Below are 24051 nucleotides of genomic sequence, written 5' to 3'. Positions count from 1 at the left end.
AAAACCTGCTAATGACGTTTCTCTCTTTACAGGCTTTATTAACCCAGCTTCATTTTTGTAGGGATATTTTTATGTTTTCTTTACAGGTTTTCTCATTCATCCCACATGGATGAAGTTTTCCTCTTAGAAAGCCTTAATATCAGAACATGGAGTCAGAAATCGTCCCTTTCTGGGGAAGCTAAGGCTAGTTTCAGAGGGTTTGCTCATTGGAAACCACACTTACCGAAAACTATGCTGTCAGTCCCTACTAGGTGGCACTGCTACATCTTTTATGTTCTTTCCTTCTTCCTGATCCTTCACCATTCATGTGGGTAACACAGAATTCTAGAGGCATCATTTCTCCTTTTTATTAAAGCTTTGTTTGCATATAGAAAGGCCTATTCTCCTGTCACTCCGTGGGCTGCTGTTCATTAACATTACTCCAAAAATTCACCATCTCTCCCTAGGCTGTTTTAAAATGTGGTCTGGGAGAAAGAGTGAAAATTATTTCTCTATATGCATGTCATACCCACCCCCCAGCAGAATGTCTTTCTAGTCCTCATGCATAGCATGGTCTGTGCACACAGTAGGTGCTTAATAAATGCATGTTGAATTGAATACCACTTCACTAGCTACAGTCCCAGCCCTGACACTAACTAGTGCTATTCTGGAGAAGGTGAACCATCTCTGGGCGTCACGTTAAATGAGAAGGTAAGAATAAATGATGTCTAAGGTCTCTTCTAGCTTCAATAAGCACTGTGATGTGAGCACCGAGCTCCAATGAGTGCTGAAAATTTGATAAGATTATATTTCCCCCTCTTCCTTCTTTCAGAGTAGAAAGAATGCTGGGTTTGGGGTCACAAGTCTTGGGTTTGAATCCCAGCTCTGCAATTTACCACCTGTGTGACCTTGGGCTAATCACTTTACTCTTGGGGCCTCACTTTCCTCATCTGTCAAGGGAAAGGATTGGACTGGATGTCCGAGACTCCTTCCGGCTTGAAATTTATGATGCCGTAGACCTGGCCATCAATAGCTTTGTTAATAAGTTTAATAAATGATTATTCCCTCCACCACACGTGAAAAGGCAGTCAAATGACAACTTCAGTTTTTCTAAACAGATACTTAGGTTGTGTTTACATGACATCAATATGATTGGTTGAATCATTTAATTCAGTGGTGAAAGAAAAGGCAAAATAGTTGTTGGATGTCGTGTAGACCAAACTACTAGATGACTGAAAACATCTCCCATTTTTCAGCCAGTTGTCACGGCCTTGTAGAGGCAGTGAGTTTTATTAACAATATTTAAATCCAGGTTCAGTGTCATGAACCCAAGGACTTCCCTTAATATGTTGTCTTGAAGTGATTTAACAGTAGTGTTCTTAATTCATTTTTTTTAAGGAAGCACCAAATTAGAGGGGGAAGAGAAGAGAGAGCAGAAAGGTATTTCATCTGACTCTATCTGGAAGACTTTAGAATTTGACTTTCTCCAGATTTTGTTCTTTCAGAACACAGAGTTCTAATTGAAAGCACTTCCACTTGCTAGTCGTATGCCTGGGGCCTACTTTCCTTTATCTGCAAAATGGGAATGGGGAGTGAGAATAATACTTTCATTACCTGCCTTATAGGGCTGTTGTGGGAAAGCACTTTTTAAATGTTAAAGTGAGGCAAGGACTTTATGCCTTGACTCCAAAAAAAAAAATTCCGTAAACAATTTTTAATGGTTTCTTATTCAAACTATTTTTACACTTTTGGGGAAGGACTCAAAAGAAATGTATTGGGCTTACTCCTTAGCCGGTCTCCCTCACTCTAAATGGCCATGGTCCTACTATTAAGCACCTTTTACCGCTGCCTTGAACGTTGTTGTTATTCAGTCATTTCAGTTGTGTCTGACTCTTCCTGAACCCATTTAGGCTTTTCTTGGCAAAGATACTGGAGTGGTTTGCCATTTCCGTCTCCAGCTCATTTACAGATGAAGAAACTGAGGCAAACAGGAGTGACTTACCCAGGGTCACATAGCTAGTAAGCGCCTGAGGGTTGGATTTGAACTCAGGAAGATGAGTCATCCTGACTTCAGGGCAAGGACTCTATCCACTGTGCCACCTAGTGTCCACCTTGAACGTAGCAGATACTTGATAAATGCTTCGTTCATTCATTCAATGATGAGTCAGCTCTTATCAATTTGCTCTAAAATAAATGGGTCCCAGATTGGAGGCTGCAGTTAACCTGGAAGAGATGGCTGAATGTTAAGTTCTACCCGTTGAGAAAAAAAAAGGAAGAAGAAGGCTACTTTAGCAGCTCCTATCAGAAAATGGATTAGGAAACTCAATTCCTTCCCCATCCTTTATTCTCAGAATAGTAGTCACCAAACATGACTTATATATGCCTTTGCAAGTTCTAATATTGTGCTAAACATATTGTCCTACTGACATTGAACTTCCTAATTTGTCACATCTGAATTACCAAAAGAAGATCCCACAGCCTACATCCCTTCTGCCAAAATCTGGCCAAACAGCAGCACCACCACCACCACCAAAACCAAGTCAGTGGTAGCTAAAATAGTTTACACTGTTTTTTATGTTTTCCATTGGTTGTATGCTTCCTGAATCACAATGGTATGCAGGTGACCCTGAGTTCTGAAAGGCACAAACCTTAACAGATGCTTTTAAACTGGAGAAGGTTTTGAATGTAAACCAGTGACCTACCAGTGTTCCTGGCATTCAAAGATCAGACCAACTAAGTTTGGAGATGTTCACAACCAGGAGGTTAAACGTTAATAGGTTGTTTTTTTTTCTTTTTCTTTTTCTTTTTTAAATCAAAGCAATTCATGAAAGCTAAGGTGTGGTAAAACTGTGTAACCTACACTGACAGAGGGATTTCCCAAAGTGATGAAATCAGGATCTTTCAAAGTGTTGAAATACTGAAAAGAGAACTACAATGGAAAACTTTTTTTAAAAATATGCAAAAACTGCAGTACAGAGACAATGAGACATTAAGACTCGCCAAGAAATGGTTTAACAACCACATAATTTATGTTCTTCTAGACCTCAGTTAATAGTCAAATGTTACCAGCTCCCCTTTCATGTCATCAAATTCAAAGAAGGGGGTAAGATGAGGAGAGTTTTACTTATCCCTACCTAAACATGTGAAATCGAGGCTCAAAATTAAGACAAACTCTGTTTGTTTAGGAGGCACACTCCTGCAGAGATGACAGACACATCATGAGTTAAAATGCTAAAATCAGGCTCTAAAACGAGGAACTTGAATGCTTACATACACTTCTTAATCTGGGAAGAATTCTGTCCTTGTACTCTGATTCCTTCTATAAAATGAACAAACAGGAAAACTAATGATAAAATCTCTGTTTCCTTCTTGGAAGCAAATGGCTACGAGCTTTCTAGTTTAGCAATAAGGCCAGACATCATTCATGGAATCAGAGTAATCCTGACAAGGTGTGCTTATACCAGCTATATTTATAGCCCTTTCTTTTGCTGCCTGATTTTTAATGATGAATATGAAATGAACAGTATTCATAAAGTTTTCTAAGAATAATAAAAAGATATAAGATGCTCGATCCCTTTTATTGGGGGAATCATGGTTCTAGAGCTCAAAATGACCTCAGAAGCCATCTCATCTAAGGTCCAGAGAGTTTAAATAACTTGGCTAAGGTCACATAGGTTAAGTGTCAGTGGTGGGATTTGAACCTAAGCCCTCCGACTTCAGAACCAGTACTCTGTACCATGCTTCCTGAGTCAAGGAGAATCATTTGGGGTCCAAACTGGTGAGACATTTCCCATGAATTATAGGAGCTCTTTGAAGTAATATTGTGACATCTTAAATGATTCCTTTTATAACATACTAGAAGAATCCTCAATATTGGGAGTTTCAGTTTAAAGGAGGAAAGAAAAAGTTACAACAGGTGTCAGTTGTGGGTGATGTTAAAGACATAAAAAATGAAATGTCTATTAAGTTATTTTTTTAATTTCACAAATCAAGAGAAGACTGGTGATTGCAATCAATTTACATACAAATTAGATATATTATACCACTCTTGTTACTAAAGCTTCACAGATCTAATGGCCTGTACTAAACAGTGCTACATTTCCTGGAGGCATAAGAGTGGAGGGAAATAAAGGCTGTGGAATTATTTTAACTTTAAATGCTTTAATATACACATTATCCCTCAAGCACAAATTCTCTCCATGTAATGACATGATATCCAATAAAAGAAAAGTAATAGCTTTGTGCACCCCAGGAAAGCATGTGACCTCATACATTAGGGAATGATTGTGATTTGAGCTTTGCAACATTGGGAGTGCTTTACTAGGGGGGAAGAAAACAGGGAATGGGGGTTGCCTTGACAACATGATGTAACTGCATTGAGAAACCCAAAGCAAGGTAGGAGTATCTGGGATGTCAATGACTGCAAAATATCCACTGAATTAGGCTAAAAGAAAATGAATCCTCTAGCTAGGCAGTGTTACCTGACCTAAACAATATCCACTATCGTGTCTTACCATGGAGCTTGTTAGAAAATTGATGCAAAATCTTAGGTGTGAGAGATACTGAAGCTGGTAGAGTGACTGGAAAGCCAAGCTGTGTAGGACTAACTAACTAACTAACTCCTCTCCTCCTGTTCTTGGCCCCTGCCATGGTCAATTCCAATAGGATTTTATGAGTCACTTCCCATTCTTGCATAGTTCATTCTATTGTTAAAAACAAAACCAAAGAAAAAAAATTCTCCTCAAAATTCTGTTTTTTCCCTAGATCTCTTTCACAAAACTTCTCTGCAGGAAATGTTATTTTTTTTCATTAGCTAGTGCTTTATAGCATGTTCTTTAAATAATGAGCCTCAGAATTATAAATATGAAGCTAGTCATTAATTGAATGATAAGCAAAGCCTGTTAACATGCTTGCCCTCTAGTCTGATGACATATGGCACTGAGGAAAGGAGATTTATTTCTGAAACATTCCCAGACAAATGCAGGGGTAGAAAGCTTGGATTATGGAGTAAGTTAGTACCCATTAAATGCTATTAACCCTGAATATACAATCTTCAGTCTTAGTTGCCAAAAAACCCTTTAGGTAGATTTTAAATCTTAGCTTGGATCTTTCTTCCTTCCTTCCTTCCTTCCTTCCTTCCTTCCTTCCTTCCTTCCTTCCTTCCTTCTTTCCTTCCTTCCTTCCTTTCCTTCCCTTCCTTCCTTTCCTTCCTTCCTTCCTTCCTTTTTCCCTTTCTCTCTCTCTCTGTCTTCCTTCCATTAAATGATAAAGCCTCTAAAAGGGATGTAGGTAGGTATTTTTCATTGGTTTAAAATAATATGAGCTCCTTTCTAACATATTTTTGCAGTCAGTCAAGTTAGCAAGCATTTCTTTAGTGTTTTCTAAGTGCCAGAAGCTATACAAAGAGCTGGGGATAAAAAGAAAGGAAAAATATGGTTCTTGCTCTCAAAGAATTGACAGTCTTTTGAGTGAGACAACATAAAAACACCTAAGTACATGTAAGAGATATACAGGTGTAAAGGGGAGGCAACCTTGAAGAGAAGGTTCTATGATTTACCTGATGACTCCAATGTAGAGAAATTAGCCTGTGCTATTTTGGGGGCAAGTTTGTCTGCCATCCACTCTCAGGAAAATGGGAGACATTATCATTTCCTGCTTTGGAAGTGAATTAGCAAAGGAGGAACTGACCTATATATGATACCAACTGGCAACTTCTGTGATCACAAGGTCAGGAGTGGAGCTTTAATCACTAATATGTCCTTTCAATCCCTGCTGCTGGATGGGTTAGTGTGAACACTCAGGAGACACAGTGCCAAATCAAACTGACATGGAGTTTCCCTTCAAAGTTGTATTAAGGATGGCAGATGAAGTCAAACATGCTCAAATTAACAATGATTTTTTTCCCTCATGCATGGAAAAGACAGGATAGTATAAAAAGATTGATTCATACAGGGCCTCTAAAGGGTAACTATCATACTTGTCCTCTTTTAGGCACTATGTGGGGTCATGTAGTCATATGGGAGAAAGCAGTACAGACAGTATTTAACTCAAGCAAGCAGTACTGCGAACAACTTTGGTTCTATTCCGTTGGTAGTTTAATATGTTTACCTGCACCACCTCCAAAGAGAAAGAAAAGAAATACATGTATTAGCAATTGGCATTGCAGGGGACTCTGGGATGAGGAAACTATCAAGGCAGATTGGCACTTTCTCTGCAATGTACAGTCTTAGGGAGTTGCCAAGACCACTGAGAGGTGAGGTCAGTCACCTATGATTGTAGAATGTATAGTGGAAGTAATCAATGAAAATATATTTCATGACCAGATGGATAGGTAGAAAAATTTGGTAAAGGGGACTAAGGAGGCAAACAACTTTCTATCTGATCAAAAAGAAGGCATATAGGAAACCTAGAAGGCCTAATGGACTGAGCAGAGAATGGGCAGGTATTGGGATCAAGAAGAGCTGGGTTCAAGTTCTGCCTGTAAAATATACCAATTGTGGGACTGGGGAAAATCATGTGACCTCTCAGTGCCCCTAGCCAAACTTCTAAGGCAAAGATGGAAGGAGTTTCCCACACTGGTGGAATGGGAACTTCTACCCTGATGAAATCACAGGTCCTGAGCATTGACCAAAAGTAAAGCTAAGAATGTAATCGGTACATTCGATGAGTAATTTTGACTTTATGTACTTATCTCCTTACTTCTCCTACTTAGAATCTGTAGCTTCCTATAAAATTTTGCCCTCAATAAGAACACCAATCAGTGTAGAAATTAACCATGATTTTAGAGGATTAGTGACAAAGAATGTTACCCCTTTCCTGACAGAGGGTGTTATGACTGTTATGTGGCATAAGACACACATTTTTGGATAGCAATGTGGGGATTCATTTTGTTTGTCTGTGCATATCTGTTAGGAGGGGTTGGTTTTCTTTCTTTTTCTCCCCCATAGTGGTGTGGGGAAGAATATGGAAGAGAAAGAAAATAAATGTTTGTTATTTGAAATATTTTTTTATAAAAATATAACATTAAGCTCAAAAGGCAGCTGGTGGTGTAGTAGATAGAACAGTGGTCCTGGAATCAGGAAGACTTGAATTCAAATCTTGCCTCAGATACTTCCCATTCATTTTGCTTGACTATGTCTCAGCTGTGTTACTCTGGCAAATCACTTAACCTCTGTCTCAGTTTCCTCAACTGTAAAATAGGGATTATAATAGCAACTACTTTTTAGACTTATTAGGAAGAGCAAATGAAATGATATTTGTAAAAAGCTCCTAGCACAGTTTCTGGCACATAGTATACGCTATATACTTATTTCCTCCTCTTCCTTCAGGTGCTACCTCCCTCTCAGAACCTTTCTTGACTGGTCAATCAATTAATAAACATATATTAATCACATTTTGTATGCCAGGTACTGTGGTAAGTACTGGGAATTCAAATACAAAGAATGAGACTCTCCCTACTCTCCCCCAGCTGGCAGTGTGTTCCCTAAATTGCCCTATGTTTACCTTGTCTGTATTTTGTATTAACTTATGTAGGTGCATTTTTTCTCCTGGTAGGATGGAAGTCCTTGTGGGCAGAGACTGTTATAGATTTGTCTTTGTGTCCCCACACTACTGCACAGCACCAGGAGGCACTTCAATGCTTTCTCATTGACTTAGACAGCTAACACTGTTGCCAGCATATTCCCATGCCTCACGCATTCTTACTGAATCAGTGTGAAACTCACATGTTTTTCAAAAAGAGGGAACTATCGTTATGCCGGTAAGTACATTTATGTCCGCATTGAGCCATCCTCCTGTGTACTTAGGCTGACCACACAGCTAGGTTCACATGCAAATTCTCGTACTTAAAAGTGGGTATCTAATTTGTGGTTACTTTTCCAGTAAAATTTGACTGGTTCAGAATTAGGAAGGTAATGTACCTAAAACTGAATTGAAGGCCATTTAAGGGGCAGGTAGGGGACACAGTGTATGGAGCACCAGCCCTGGAGTCAGGAGGACCTGAGTTCAAATCTAGCCTCAGACCCTTATTGTGTGACACTGGGTAAATCCCTTAACCCTAATTGCCTCCAAAAAGAAAAGGCTATTTAAAAAGAGGTATAGGCAGGATAGTGTAGGGAGGATAAAACATTAGATTGGTATCCTGAAGTCCTGAAGTTCAAGTGCTATTGCTATCAGATATGTGACCAAAGGTACATTACTGGAACCACCCTGAGCCTCAGTTTTCTCATTTGTAAAATGGACAATACTTACATTATCTACTTTAGACTTGTGAAGATTGTGAGAATTATGTTTTATATGCTATATCCTAGAAAATAATAATAATATATTAACTATTATAATTTATTTTCAAGGTTATCTATCTATCTATCTATCTATCTATCTAGTATGTAGAACTGGTCTAAGACAGAGGGGTCAAAAACACAGCCCAAACTGGCCAGCAACACTCCTGAGTGCAGCCTGAACCAGATTAAAATGTAATTGGGAAATACTTCACAACATAAATAAAAATTCAGTAGAACAGAGATAATGTTAATATGAGGTTTTCAAAGTAAATATGTGGTCAGCAGTTATAAGTTGATTATTATTACAAATTAATGGTCTCTGTTTCTATTTGAGTTTGATACCACTGGTCTAAGACATTATTATATTATGGAAGTTTTCAGGAGGATTATTCAAGGAATAAGCAGGAGTGATCATTAGCATATCAGTTGCTTATATGTAAATTGGTGTTGGATAACGTTTAAATGTATTTTTAAGTACTTGCTTGTGGAGGAAAATTACTAATTTACTGAAGTTACCAAAAACCGGTAGCCTTCTCCTTGGCAAGGCTAATGATCTCTCTTCTGTGCCTTTGATTTTACTCCTTCCTGTTTCCACCCCCACCCTTCAATCTTTGATCTTCCTGACTACTGGATTCTTTTTCTGTACCTGCAAACACGTCCTGGTTTCCCTTAGCCTCAAAAACAAACAAATCAAACCTTCTTTCAACTTTCCCACCTTATTTCTTTCATACTTTTTTCAGTGCCAACATTTTTGAAAGAGTAATTTACACTTGCTGACTATAGGTAGCTATTACCTACACATTTTTAACATCCATGCAATCTGATTTCTGTCCATGATGCTCCAATTTTGTTTTTCCAAATGCCGCCAATGACCAAATGCCAAGTCTTCATTCTCCTTAACCTCTCCATTATAATTTGACACCATCATTCATCTTTCTTTCTCTCCCCCTCCCTCTATTAACCCCTCCTCCTTCTGGGGAAGGACAAAGGAAAAGTTTACAGAGATGATTTTATCAATGTAGAGAATTCCTAGTGTGGAAATTCCCTCCACCTTCACAAATCAGTTATAATTCATATTTTTAAGAGAACTACTTGGAACACTGCAATGAGAGGTTAAATGACTTTCCCACTGTCATAAAACTAATATGCATCAGAGATAGGTCTTGACCTCATATCTTCCTGACTTCAAGACCACTCCTCTCTCCATTATACTACACTGTCTCTACATACTGACAATTCTTTTATCCTTTGTTTCTAGTTTAGGCACTTATATCCTCATTCTAGTGGAAAAGGTTGGGAGAGAAAGACAATATATAAAAGAGAGTTCCAAGAAGTATGAGGAAGGACAGGGGTACTCAGGTAACCATGGTGGGATGGTAGTATGGGAGAGAAGGTCTGGGTCCTTGTAATATAAGGCAAGAGCTAACCTACCCTAGGGACCAAGGGAACCAAGGAAGTACAGGTTTCTAGTGAAGAGGAAGTGAAAGTGGTGTTTTGATTAGAGGCATGGGGGATGGGGGAGCAGCCCAGGAACTACAGTCTGACCACGTTACTCCTTTACCCAATATACTCTAGCGACTCCTAAATACCTCTAGGAGCAAATGCAAATGCCACTGTTTTTTTTTTTTTAATTTAAAGCCTCTCACAACTTGATTCTAACCTACTCTTCCAGCTGTTATGGATACTATGCTGGACTTATAGTCAGGAAGACCTAGGGTCAAATCCTTCCTCTGACCTTTACTACATGTATGAACTTGGGCAAATCACTTAAATTCTCTAGGTCTCATTTTTCTCACCGGCAAAATAAGGGGGTTGAACTCAAGGACTTCAGTGTACTTCCATCTCTAACCTAGAATCATATAAACCTTATATATTATTCCACTTACTCTATGGTCCAGCTAAACTGGCCTTGTTCCTCAAACTTGAAGTTTCATTTCCTTTGTCCATGTCTTTGTACTGGTTGTCTTTCATCTCTTGAAGGCATTCACTTTTCAGCTCTGCTTCAAAAAATTCCTTGTTTCCTTCAAAGCTTAGCTCAAATGATACCTTCTATAGGAAGCCTTTCCTGATTTACTCAAGTGCTAGTACCTTCTCCCTTCCTCAAATGACCCCATATTTACTTTTTATATATTTATATATTTACATTAAATATATACATATTTATATACCTACACTTTAAAAGATGTACACATTGTCTTCTCAGATAGAATGTTTTCTCACTGAGGGTAGAAATTTTCTTTTGTCTTTTTCTAACAGAGTACCTGGTATACTATAGGCACTTAATACATGTTTGTAGCTGACTGATTCTATAACATTGCAACCTGGTTTTCCTCTTCCCTCTCTGAGTCCTTTTGTGAACTTTACTACTTCCTTTTCCTTCTACCCTGTAAACCCCACAAAAGTTCTGTGTGCTCAGTCCTATTCTCTTTCTATATTGTGTACCTTGGTGATCTTATCTATTCAATTATCACCTCTAATTGAATGACTCCTCAATCTGTACCTTCAGCTCAAATCTCCCTCCTGATCTACAGACTAGTATTCTTGGACCATGGTGACTTTTAAACATCCTTAGTTTCTTCATCTGAAAGTTTACATATCTGTAAATGTGAGATAGTGTTATTATAATCATGACCATGTTTTGGTCCTATCCTCCACTAGGACCATGGATACCAATCATGAAAATAAATGGTATAAAGTACAAAATAAAAAAAAAAAAAGATTCCTCTTTGAAGTGGAAATATACTGTTCCAAAAGATACTGTTTAGGAATGATATTATTCTCATTTGGCTTTCTTGACAAAGATGATATTCTGTTATGACACAGAATATTGGAGCTAGAAGGGGCTGGTCTGAGGCCTTCATTTTTACAGATGAGGAAACTGAGGGCCCGACTTCAAACAACCTTCTAACATTGCTTAGATTTCTCTAATCTGTTCTCCTGCTAGAAGATTTTCTCCATTATCAACCATTAATTTGACTTCCTGATGATCTTGGCAGAGTTTGACTAGTATAGGGCAATGTTGTAAAAGTCTGACCATTCTGTGATTATTGACAGTATAGTACTTTCAGGATGAACAATGTGTTATGGAAATGAGAGGGCTAGCCTCAGAATAAGGACAAGCTGGGCTCAAGTCCTACCTCTGACCATACATACTATCTGCTCAGCCATGGCAATTTGTTCGCTCCCTCACTCACCTGGGCAATGTTCTAAGATGTTAGAGTTACACAACAATTTCACATCTACATTGGTGAAGTGCATTTTATGGCAAGGAGTTCCCTATGTGGATGAAATCAGAGGCCTAAACCAACCCCACCACCAAACAAAAGGTTCTAGACTAGTGAAATGGAGACACCCAACCTTCGTGTACAGAGGGGCAGTAGCAATCTCAAGATGTTCTCTATGCTTGAGGAATAGAAATATTCTTGGGTTCCAAATATTTTAGTGATTATAATAACAGGAGCTCACATTATACGGAGCTGTAAGATTTCAGATCGACTTCTCCACAACAACTTGTGAGGTAGGTAGTGAAAGTTATTATTCTAGTTTTAGAGATGAAGAAACTGAGGCTCAGAGAGGTTAAAGGCCACAGAGACAGTAAGTGTTGGAACTAGGCTTCAGATCAAGGTTTCCGGACTCCAAGTTCTGTGCTAATCCAACACTAGGGACCAAAGGAAAATCTTTGTTGAGGTCCAACAGGGTATATGGAAGTCCATACCAGGCTGAACTAAAAGTCTCCAATGTTCCCATAAAAAGGAGTCTTCCCAACAGGTAATGCTTTGGATTATGGATACATGGCCCAAAAAGAAGGCTAGGGTTTTCCTGCTTTCCTTCCTTCCTTTTTTTTTTTTTAAATGAAGGAACCATTGGTTTTATTTGCATAGGTCATCTTTACCAGCATAGCTCAAAACCCTTCTAAACTTTAAGAAGACTTTATAATAGCAATAGGTAGCATTTATATAGAACTTCAAGGTTTATTAATTGCTGCTATTAAAAAAAAAACTCATCATGGAGTGGCCAATGTTATGCAAGTGAGCCTCTTCACACTTAGCTGGTCCCAGGACAGTGACAAGCAGTGTGGTACTGGCCCAAACACTAAGTTTTCCCAGCTTTTTAGAACTTGCCAGGTTACACTCTTCCCTTGTATCTAGACATTAAGAATCCAGGGTCACTCTTTGCCATAATGAGACACAAGAGTAGGACTTTAGGAGAGGGGACTATTAACAAAATGTTAAATCATATCAGTCCCAGGTGACTTGGGACACCACTCAATTTATATTCTAGATGATACTGAGGCATTAGTAAATACCCATTGGAGAGCAATCTTCCAGGTTTTGTGGATCCCCTAATATGATGAGATAGTATAGAAAGTTAAAAGAATATTGGGTTTGGAGTAGAAAGAACTGGGTTCAAAGCCCATTTCAGCTACTGACTGGCTGTATGACCATAAGATAGTTACTTTACATCTTGATTTCTTCCTTTGTAATTATGGAGCTTGGACTAGATGACCTCTAAGGTCTTTTCCAGCTCTTGAGCCTATGAGTTATGTTTCTTTGCCTGTGGATGATAAGTGTCCTGTGGAGCTGAATGTCAGAAGTCTGGAGTTCTATGGAGTTCTAAGGCTGACTATATCTACATAACCTGTAACTTTATTACAAAAGAAAACTAATTTGGTCTGAGGCAATCTGTATTTCAAAAAGTCAGTTTGACTGCTACCTTGTGTACTTCTAATTCCTAAAATTAAATACTTAGGTAAAAAATTCTTATATATCTAATAGTGCTTGAGCAATTGGGATAATGAATTAAGGAAAATATCCCATCTGAGAAAGAAAATCCTTAACTGGATAAAAATTTAAATATGAAAAGTAATTTAAAATGTAATCATAAGGCAATGCTTTGGGGAAATCTCCATTTGTAGCTGTTTTCTGTGCTCAGGCACATTTTAATTTCATGCTTTTATACTTTCCATATGGGTAATTGTAATATCGACTCATTCATGTCTTAACCATGGTTCATGTTTCAAATAATATAATGTGCAAGTATATAATGGAACTTTAGTTTTGCTAAACATTAGTTCTTGTTAAAATAAAAATGGGTTTTCTCAAGAGAACTGTATTCTGTTAAAGAGCTTAATAGTAATCCAGATGAAAGTTAATTTTTTTCTTTTCATATCTTTCAGTGTTGTATAAAGTGACTTCTTACCAAGCAACTATGGTTATGTGATTCAAGTTGTATCAATGACAGAAACAAAGCTAAACTGGTGTATAACCAGAGCATTTATAATCATGTACTGAAGGGAAAAGACCCAACAAAGCTACTCTGGCCAGTTCTGTACAAGGGCTGTTTATTTACTTTTCAATGAGCCCAGGAAACATGTAGATATAGTCCTTGACTTGAGGCCAGAGAGACCTTAGTTCAAACCCCATCCCTGACACTCCTTCCTTTGTCTGACCATGCACAAATCACTCAATTTTTTGGAGCCTTAATTTTCTCATCAGTAATTTGGGAATGATCATATCTATAGTGCTCATCTCACAGATGTTATGAAACTCAAATGAAATAATGTATATAAAGTATTTTGCAGATGCAGAAGTGCCATCTACATTTTTTCTGTCTTCTGCCACCTTCTTGGGGTCATAGAACTAGAGCTGGAAGGGACCTTTGAGGTCACTTTAGTTTATAGCTAGGTAAACTGTTCAGTGACTTGCTCAAAGTCACACACACCACACATGGTCAAGCTAGTATTTGAGCGCCAGTATACTTATTTTAAGTCTATCATTCTTTCCCCTGCCCCTTAGAGATCTAGAAAATCTAGGTTCAAATCACTCATTAGAAAGGCGTGATTTTGGAGAAATAATTTCTTTTCTGAGGCTCAGTTTCTTTATCTGTAAAATAATACTGGCCCTACGTAACTCAAAAGGTCTTAGTGGAGGCCACAAAAGATAATGCCGATTGTAAAGAACCACTCAAATGCAAGATAATTATTACCAGTCTTCTTCCCCCACCCTATCTCCCGATCTACGGTTTGTGAACACCAGCATAAAGGGAGTGAGAAAAGAGGTAAAGCTTACATCATCCACTTATGCCTTGTCCATAGCTCTAGTGAATGACATTCAAAGAGAACTTAAAATGAAGCAGAAAATGGAGGTCCTACCTCCATACTTGTCAAATACATTAAAATGTATTGAAACCAGTGCTTCTCTAGCTGGGAGATGGGAGATAGTGCCCACATTTAGCTGTCATTTACATCCTGAGCCACTTCAGTCTGAGGCCACTCCTGTCAGAAAGGAGATTCTTGCTAAAGGGGATTGTTGCCACTGTCCTGTACAAGTTTCCCATGAATAGTGTTTTTTCACATTTGAATTTTAAAAAGTTTAATTGGAACCTTAACGTGACCTTAAGCATAAAGCATTTTTTAAAGGACCAAAGTGATAATCTCAAGTGTTCACAGGTACAAAGTATGAGATACTTTGTGCATATCCTGACTCATAACCATTTATGGGAAGATCCTTGTGAATAGCAAGCTCATATTTGTAATTGTTCTTAAGAAAGTACTTAATGTCATTATGAGATCATAAAAGGCAAAAAGAGAGGGAGAGGGAGAGAGAAAAGGAGAGGGAGAGGGAGAGATGGAGAGAGGGAAAGAAGGAGAGAGGGAGAAAAACCATAGGAATGAAAGTGGTACTTCACCAATTAAGAATCAAGTTGGAACCACTTTCTTTTAATGATGCTATTTCTGTGACTTTGTACATTAGGCAGAAATCCTACTTCTATAGTTCATAATGAGGTTCAGTGTTCTGTGATTACCGTCTTTAGAGGGAGAGTACATTTGAATATCTTCCATAAATGTTGTTATATGGTGATCATAGCATTGAGCACCCATAAGTTGAAGTCAGCATTAAGTAGTCTTCTAATGTCAAAATCTAATAAAGATTTTTATTACAAAACCCTGTGTCTTTACCTGGTAATGAGTCGACTCATGTAGTTCCTATTTCTGGATCTATTTCAGAAGTCTTTAAGTTCAGAGTTCAACACTAAGTTTTCATTTGTAATAAGGCTGAAGTTCTCACTTCTGACGACTGAGGACCTGGTTCAGGAGGAGTGTCACTGAATTGATCACCTCAGTTCACATCTATATTTCAAATACTGGAATAGCTGGGAATCCTTCAGTAAGAATCCAAGACTTGAATAAGCACAAGAGAATAAGTTCTACTTTTCAAAATCACCACAAGTTGGAGACAGCTTCAGTTTTATTTCCTCTCTGAAAAGAGTCTACAGGAAGGGCTCTGTATACATTGGGAACTCAACATATTTAACAAAGAACTTAAAATCTTTCCCTACCAATTGATTCATTACTGACTTTGCTACATCTATTAGGTATACCAATGTTCATCTAATCACACATGTAAATAAAAACCTGAATATTATATTTTTGACTCTTTTCTTCTCTCACATCTGTTTGGTCACTAGGTCTCATCAATTTGATCCCTGTAATATCTCTTGAATACATTTCCAACTTTCCATTCCAAATGCAATCACTCTGGTACAGATCCTGATTACTCATTTAAGTAATTGCAACAGCCTCCTGTTATCTCTGTTCTAATTCTTTTCCCCTTCCAACTCACCACTGTTCCATCAATCATTCATATGCATAGATGATGACATCACTCTTTGCTCAAGACTCTTCAATGTCTCCTCACTGTCCACTGAGTAGAATTCAAATGCCTCAGCCTAGTATTTCCCTTCTTCTTAGCTTTATCTCATCCCTTTTTCTGCTCTCTTCCTCCCTTATATGTTTCAAGACGAATTATTGTCTGAAATTGGACTATTTTCTGATTCTTACAAATTTCTAGCACTTTCCTACTTCTGCTTTTATTTATGCTACTCCCTATTCCTGGAATTTCCTCTGCTTTCCATCTCCCTTCATTTCAATCCTATGTATTTCAACTTATTTGATACCTCCTCAGTAAAGTCTTCCTTGATTCCCCCGCCCCATCCCAACATGATTTCTCCTTCCTTAGTCCTCACACTGTGTTTTAAAATCTCTTTTCCATTCTTATCCTATTCTAGTCTTTCCTATCATTATCGTCGGCTATTTCATATTATTACATAGTTAATGCATATATGTGCATGCCATAGTCAATCAACTAGACTATAAGCTCCCTCAGGACAAAGTTCTTAGTATTTTTATGATCTTTGGCAAGCCACTAAAGCTCAGTTTCCTTATGAGTATATTGAGAAAGTTAGATTCATTGAAAACCAAATTCTACTGCTGTGGTCCATGTATTAATTTGTCTTTTTATTTCCTCCAGCTTCTAGCACAGTGTTTTGCACATGTGCTGCTATGATTAGTAGGTTGCTCACTGGCTGATTTTAGGAAGAAACTCTAGTTGTTGGTTAGTCATTGTATAAGATCGACCACATTGGTTTAAACCATCCAGTCCAGTGTTCAGAACTGGATAATAGCAAAAAGGCTCTTGGGGCCACATGCTGCATTGCAGTTGCATCATGCCAGCGTGGCATTGTGTCTCAAGATAAGAGTCAGAGGCCACAACTGAGAGTGCATCAAAGCTGAGAGCAAAAGGTAGGGGTTAGGCATCAGGAGCAGGCCAGACCTGGAGAATGCCCCGAAGCTGCTGGTTAAGAAAAAGTCTGGGATCAGGGGTCAAAAGCCAGGCAAGCAGTCAGAAGTCAGGGTGCTACAGGCCAAAGCAAGGTGGAAACAAGGTAGGTAAACAGTCAAGGACAACAGACCTGAGACACCCGTGACAAAGAGACCTTGCAATTGAGGCAGCTTCTACCTTAGACAGGAAGCTTCTTATGTATTTCTTGCTGGGGCAGGAGCCAGTCTCAGGGCATGGTCAGCCCAAGGCCTGTAGACGGGAGCAGGTGAACCAAGTTAAAGAGAAGGCAATAAGATTAATGTGGCTGGAGTAAGAAGTGTGGGATTAAAGATAAGGTTAGGTCTTGATAGTGTGGACCTTACTAGTCTAAACTTGAGGAAGGGGAGAGAAAGGGAAAGACAGAACGACACCACCTGTTAGAAAGAACATGAATGAAAACACATGTGAGAGAGATAATACCTGTTTTAAGGAGATGACTTCACTCCATAATTCAGAAACATGTATATATTCCAGTGGAGGTAGCAAAAAGAAGTTTTTCTGTTTTACTACCAGAATCTCATTTTCTCTCTCATTAAGAAAAGACGCAGGCCAATTCTTCCCTGTTTCCCCCCCTAGAATTGTCCTTCCATTGTACAGAAATGTCCTATAGGAGAGACCTTATCTTAGTTATCTGGATCACATATGAATAAATGAATGAATGAGTGAAAAAGCATTTATTAAGAGCTTACTATGGTTCCAGACACGGGGATAAGCTCCAAGGATGAAGAATATAAAAGGAAAATAGTGCTGGTCCTCAGGGAACTTACATTCTAATAGGGGAAGACAACATAACATAGGAGTGTAGGTGTCTGCAAAGGGTGATTGCTTAATGTTCCCAGATTGAAGTTGGAAGGGTAGGGTATACATTTGGTGGCATGGGAGAAGATGGCCAGACTACATTTTGATGAGTCTAGGGGTTCTCCACACGGTGAATTTTTACCAATCAGGAGCAAAGGACCTCTGGGGAGGAGCTGGAGTTCCAAGTCTGAGCAGGGTAGAGTGGTGTTTATATCTGTGACCCCAGACGCACAAATAGAGATTTGAAGACCAAACCCAAGGGCTCTGAGGGACAACTAACTTCTGTGCACCCTCTCAAGGGGAAGGAGAGAGACACTGAGAGTTTCCACAGAAGCAGAGGGCCCCAGGGTCTTTTAAGGCTCACTCTAATCCCATTGGCTCGAACACATAGGAAACCCTTTCCAACCTGCCACTTTGTTTTCGTGAAGGTGGGTCACCATTCCAGGAGTTTGGTGATTTTCCACTATTAAAGGTGGCAGTTTGTGACTACTCCCATAATCACAAGATCATATGTCCCTTCCTCAGGCATCATCCTGGCCATGTTGACTCACCTGCTTATACAGTACCTACCCCTTGCCCCCTCCACTGCTGCTGGCATCTTCACGATGATCACTGAACTACTTGCTAAGAATTATTTACTTCTGTCTTACATATGCAGCCTGAAAAACCTGATTATCCAGCTTCTTAGCCTGTTGGAGTATGAGGATTACCCTAGTGAAAGGGAGAAGGTGTAGGGGCAATGAGTGAGGAAGAAAAGAGTTTGTTAGAGGAAGATAATACATTGGTGGGGTGTCTAGGTGGCTCAGTGGATACAGTGCCAGGCCAGGAGTCAAGAAGACTCATTGTTGTGGGTTCAAATGTCACCTCAGACACTTACTAGCTGTGTAGCACTGGGCAAGTCACTTAACCCTGTTTTCCTCAGCTTCTTCATCTCTAAAATGAGTTGGAGGAGGAAATAGCAAACCACTCCATTATCTTTGCCAAGAAAACCCAAATGGGGTTACAAAGAGTTGAACATGACTGAAAAATGACAGAATAACAAAAATACACTGGCAGCCTGAAAAAGTGATTTTCACAGTCTGACATTCAGAGGAAAAAGAAAAAATATATTAAAAGGAGATACAAGAACTTAAAAAAAATCTGGATCCAAGGAGCAACAACTTAGTACCACCTGAGCATATCACTAAATTATAGTAAATTCAAAAGTTTCCAGTTCATAATGATGATTCTAAGTCACTGAAAAGTGGTGAAATTATATACATTATGCTCTGTTTATAAGGTCAGAGAAGTGCATGATGCATTTTTAAAACATTTGGTAAAAATTAAAGAAATATATGTTGTGGCTCTTTAAAGAAAGAGAAGGTCCAGTTTTCTGGAAACAACTCACTAAAGCCCTCCTTTCCCAAGGATCTCCAGCATGGGGGGTGAAGGAGAGAAAGTATTTGTTTTGTATGCATAAGCAAAGATGTGCTACAGATAGCATGCAGTAGGCTGCCTGGGCATCTTAACTGTTCCTATCTCCTCTTTACATTTGGTTACACTTAGTTTTAGGGCCATTTGCTAAATAACATTTAGCTTATCAGACAATGTGATCATGGATAGAGCCCAAATACTGCTCACTGTATGTGAGAGATTCTGTGTTTAAAAACAAAATTATCTTATTTTTCAATTGACAAACATTTGTTTTATACCCTCACCCACTTCTCTCCCCTCCACTGAAAGAAAAAGAAATCTCTTGTAACAATTGTATGTAGTCAAGCAAAAACAAATTCTCTCATTGGCCATGCCCAAAATTGTATGTCTTATTCTGTACCTTTAGTCCACTACCTCTCTGTCAGGAGGGAGGTAGTATGGTTCATTGTTGGTCTTCTGGAATTGTGGTCAGTCACTGTGTTGAAGAGAGTTCTTAAGTCTTTCCAAGATGTTTGTCTTTACAATGTTGGTGTTATAATGAGTTTTCCTGACTTTGTTCACCTCAGTCGGTATCAGTTCATACAAGTCTTTCTAGGTTTCTCTGAAACCATCTTTTTTAACCATTTCTTATGGGACAACAGAATTCCATTACATTTCTATAACATAATTTGCTCAGTCAGTCCCCAAAATGGTGGGTACCCTCTTTGCCGGTAGTTTGCCATTACAAAAAGAACTGCTATATTTTCCCTCTTTCTTTGATTTCTTTGGGGTATAGGCCTAGTAGAGGTATGTTTGGGTCAAAGGGTTTGCACAGTTTACTAACTTTCTGGGCATAGTTCTAGAATTCATTCCTGAATGGATGGACCAGTTCACAGTTTCATCAATGGTGTATTATATTATGTGTTTCTTTTCAGAATCTAGGTTGCCCAACAAGATGCCTTAATAAAGTATGCTGATTTCTTTGCTACCTTTTGGCAAAAACCAAAAAAACCAAACAAACCCCAGAACTGAATACGGCTATTAGCCATGTTTGTTCTTCTTACCAGTTTGAATTTAACCCATAATTTGACTCTAGCTCATCTAGGGAGAGACTATAGGACTAAAATCTGAAACAATCCTTCAGTTGCAGGACAGGAGATGAGTACATGTTGCCACAACTGATTTGATTTGTGTTTTCCTAATTGCATTATACAGTCACCAGGCTTTCTAAACTTGTGCCCATTCGATTCTCTAGGGGCCTTAGAATTGCTCTTGACACTCAGGGACTTGGTGGAATTGCTCTGAACGGGTCTTTTCTTGAAATAGTTGCACTAACTGCTTAAGGAGGATATAAATCAGTTTTTTAAAATAAAGAATGCCCTGGGCATTACTGTTGTCTTTAAAGGGTCTCCTTTGGGAACAGCCTTGATGTCTTTACTAGCAGTGGATTTGGCAGGGGGGGGCATTTATTGTATTAATTAGTGAAGTAAGGCTTAATGTTTTTGATATCTCTATTAAGCACCAACTTTTTTCAGTCTCTGGAGAAATTTTCTTTCTCTTCTGTAGGAAAGTGTATTACTTCAGTGTCACCTTGTGCCCTTATTGGCTGGAGGGGAGGTCTTCAGAATCATTAGCTAAATTAATGATTTCATAGGGCTGGCCTTTAGATTCTTATAAAAGTAAGGTAGCTGCCAAGGAGATTGCAATTAATTGCACAGACTTCCAGGTTTCTCTAAGTGAAGGGATTTATTAGGCACTGACCTTGAGAACCTCTTAAAATCTATAGAAAGAAAAATGTAATAAATTTTTGTGTTATTGAAGTAAATTAATTAGTCATACTTCCTAAATAATATTTCCCATCTGCATGGTTCTATTGAATCAAGATTTGGAATTATGTGACATTACTTTTATAGTATTTTTATGGTACTTATAATATTTTTATAGTATAATTTATAGTATTTTTATAGTATAATTTATAGTATTTTTCCAAATGGGGAAACTGAGGGGTTAGGCATAGCTTGTTCATGTTTCTACATCTAGTTAACAATTGTCCTAGAAATAAAATGCTTATTTTCTACGTTAGAACCCATTGTGGATGACTCTTTCTCACAACTCTCTTTAAATATACCCTCTTAAAATATTTGCAGCATGGATCATAGGATCAGAGAACTAAGGCTGAATTAGATTTCAGAGATCACCTGGTCTAACCTCCTCAATTACAGGGGTGGAAGCGGAGGCACAGGAAAGTTAGGAGAGTCAATCTCCAAGGCAGAATTTGAATCCAGGCCCTCTGACTTCAGAACTGATGCTCTTTTCCCTATACTGCACTGTGATTAGCTGTTTCTTCAGCACCACTTGGGATGGAACAAGAGCCAGGGCATTAAATAGTTACCTTGAGATTTGCTCAATTAGAATAGATGGGTACCCACTGGGAGTTGCGCTGTCTCCTAGAAATTTTGTCACTTTAAAAAACAAGAAGAGATGACCAGTGCTTCTAGGGGGTTTGTCCTCATTAGATGGCTGAAAGGATTCTCCATCACAACTATAAAACAATGGGCTAGAATATAGAGAGTCCTCCCTGGGAGTCAAAAAGAAATCAGTGGCATCTTCCTCCAGCTGAACTTGTGAGGGTGTAGGAAGGTGGGGGCTAAACTGAATGATCTCTCAAGTTTCATGGTTTCTTTATGGTTTTAAAAAGAAAGTGTTTGGGGGAAGGGAGGAATGAGCCATTATGTTCACCTGGACAACTGTATTCAGACTGGGATTCTCTTTCACAAAGGTGAAATGAAAGATTCTTCAGAAAATGAGGAACAGGAGTATATTCTGCAGATGTTTGGGAACAGCTTGCCAGTCCTTGAATATTAAGAGTGGACAGTTTAAATCTTCATGGGGCTAAATAGTATGTCATTTTTCTGTTCTCAACCGAGTATGTTCAGTGGCTAAAGCAAAGGACAGGGTCCATTTCTATTTCTGGCACTGATTGCTTTGGGACTGGGAATAAAAGAACTTAACCACTCAGTGTCTTGGCTGCCTCGTCTGTTGAGAAGACAAAACCTGCTGCTGAGGAGTCCTACGAGTCATATTTTATGGAGTCATATTTCATCCATAAACGAAAGGTCTTATAAAATCCGTAAAACATTATTAATAATAGAGTTGGCCTCCTTCTCCATCATTTGCAGAACTAATGAGGGATTAGAGAGGGCAGCAGCCCAGGCAGGTGCCGGCCGTAGTTTGTTTAGTTTGTCATTTCTGCTCATCTTGAGAGCTGTCTTTTTCATTTTCAAGGCAATACTCTTCACCATACATCTTGCATTTCATTTAAATGGAAAAGCTTTTTTGGGGCAGTTTTATTATTTTAGTAGTTCAAGCCTCATGCTCCCTCTCACTCTCATTCATATCTGCAAGGTAGTAGTGAGGCAGGGAGTTGGGTGGGGGTGATGAGTGACATATGAGGAGGAAGCTTGCATGTAAAAAATCTGGAGTCCTGACCACCAGGGATGCATTCTATGTCCAGCATTTTACTGGGTGGAAGCTTCTAGAAGCTGCTCTTGATCGGTTCTGAATTAGGTGTAATCATGTTTTTTGACTCATACTCTGAATGTAATCTGATCCTAAACATATTAGTATGATATGACCAAGATGAGGTAATGTATTTGGGTGGGAAATCATACAGAGAAAAATAAGATACCTTCCCCACACTTTAAGCTTGTTACATAGTACAGTCAATTCTTTTTCTTCTTCTATATTCCATGAAAAACCAAATGAGTTACCTAAAATAATCCCTCAAATCATATACTTTGGAGGAACATGTCTTCTCCAGTACCTAATGCTTATTTTCTAAGAAATGAGATTAGTCAGTATCATGGACCAATCACCTTTTGTGAGACTCTACTTGTAAGTTTACCAACTTTCACAGTGATCGATTGATCAACACATATTCATGAAGGACTTACTATGTGCTAGCATTATGCTAAGCATTGGGGGTAAAAAGGAAAATTAAAACAACCATTTCCTTCAAGAAGCTTACATTCTAATGGGCAAGACTACATGAAGGTAACTAGGTACGCACATACAGAGTCAATGGAAAGTAACTTTAGATGGGAAGGCATCAGCAACTGGAGGAGCTGGGAAAGGCCTCCTGGAAGGTGACACGAGCTAGGTCTTGAAGGAAAGAGAAAAGGAAAAGCTTTATAGACAGGGGATTTTATGCAAAAGCAAGAAGACAAGAAATGGAATATTGTATGAGGACTAGAAAGTAGTAGGCCAGTATGGCTGGATTGTAGTGGGCATAAAGGGAATAATATGTAGGAGGACTGGAAGGATAGGAAGGGGTTAAACTATTAAATACCTAACAGAAGAATTTATATTTGCTCCTGGAGATAACAGGGAGCCAAAAGAATCTATAGAGTAGAAGGGTGACATGGTTAGCCTTACATTTTAAAAAAAATGAATTTAGCATCTGTATGGAGGGTGGATTTGAATGGGGGAGATTAGAAAGCTACCTCAGTAATCCAGTGAAGAGGTATTAAAGGCCCAAATAAGAGAGGTAACTATTTGAGTGGAGAGAAGGGAACATATATGAGAAATCCAAACTGAATTTATGAAGTAAGTTAAGATTGGGAAATGTAGTGGTTTTAACAATTCAGTTGCATTACCCATAAATTTTGTCTTCCTGCTCATTTTTGGCCCTGGAGAAGTGTTTACCAAACCTAGAGATGGAAAGAATGTGAAATATGGGAAAAGGAAGAACTACTGACAAAGTAATAGATATAGGGTTCTGATTTCAACTTTGAATTTATGAGTACATCAGCCAAACACAGCCCTCAGTGCCAAGAGAAGTAAGCACTTTGGCACTGAACCTTTGAGGAGGGAAATGGGTCTTCAAAATATATTATTTGCTTGTCCAACTATTAGCCCATGCTTTTTGACACTGAAAGATA

At 38.6% G+C, this 24051-nt stretch overlaps 1 protein-coding gene across 1 annotated transcript in view; it reads right to left on the bottom strand.

The window, feature by feature from the left end:
• The window catches only part of MARCHF1 (membrane associated ring-CH-type finger 1), a 635844-nt gene that overhangs the window by 56820 nt on the left and 554973 nt on the right, over positions 1-24051 (bottom strand). The window lies entirely within an intron of this gene.

This window comes from Trichosurus vulpecula, chromosome 6, assembly GCF_011100635.1.
Source record: "Trichosurus vulpecula isolate mTriVul1 chromosome 6, mTriVul1.pri, whole genome shotgun sequence".
Taxonomy (NCBI): domain Eukaryota; kingdom Metazoa; phylum Chordata; class Mammalia; order Diprotodontia; family Phalangeridae; genus Trichosurus; species Trichosurus vulpecula.
This window is presented reverse-complemented; position numbering and strand designations above follow the sequence as displayed.